Source organism: Pterocles gutturalis, unplaced genomic scaffold (assembly GCF_000699245.1).
Source record: "Pterocles gutturalis isolate BGI_N339 unplaced genomic scaffold, ASM69924v1 scaffold1402, whole genome shotgun sequence".
Taxonomy (NCBI): Eukaryota; Metazoa; Chordata; class Aves; order Pterocliformes; family Pteroclidae; genus Pterocles; species Pterocles gutturalis.
In genome coordinates, this window is record NW_010114917.1 from 6,147 (window position 1) to 6,372 (window position 226).

General features: G+C 63.7%; 1 protein-coding gene across 1 annotated transcript in view; it reads right to left on the reverse strand.

Annotated features, from left to right (window-relative positions):
* Positions 1 to 226, reverse strand: part of SCNN1B (sodium channel, non-voltage-gated 1, beta subunit) — a gene marked incomplete at its 3' end in the record, with an annotated part of 8,217 nt that overhangs the window by 6,141 nt on the left and 1,850 nt on the right. The window lies entirely within an intron of this gene.

A 226-nucleotide genomic window follows, 5' to 3' on the forward strand; every position in this document is an offset into this window, starting at 1 on the left:
GTCCCTCCCTGGGGACATTTCCCAGCTGGGCAGGTTCTGCATCAGCCCCAGCGTGACCTCCACACGCTTATAGAAAATGTCACTTTTGGGTCAATTCTTTAAGGCTGGGGCTGCCCCAGCTCCCAGGGGGTCAGGGTCCTTGGAGCCTCTGTGGGAGTGGGGTGGGGGTGTGGGACCACCCTGTGCCTCTGCGGTGGGGGCTGCAGCAGAGAGGGGCAGGGGCAGC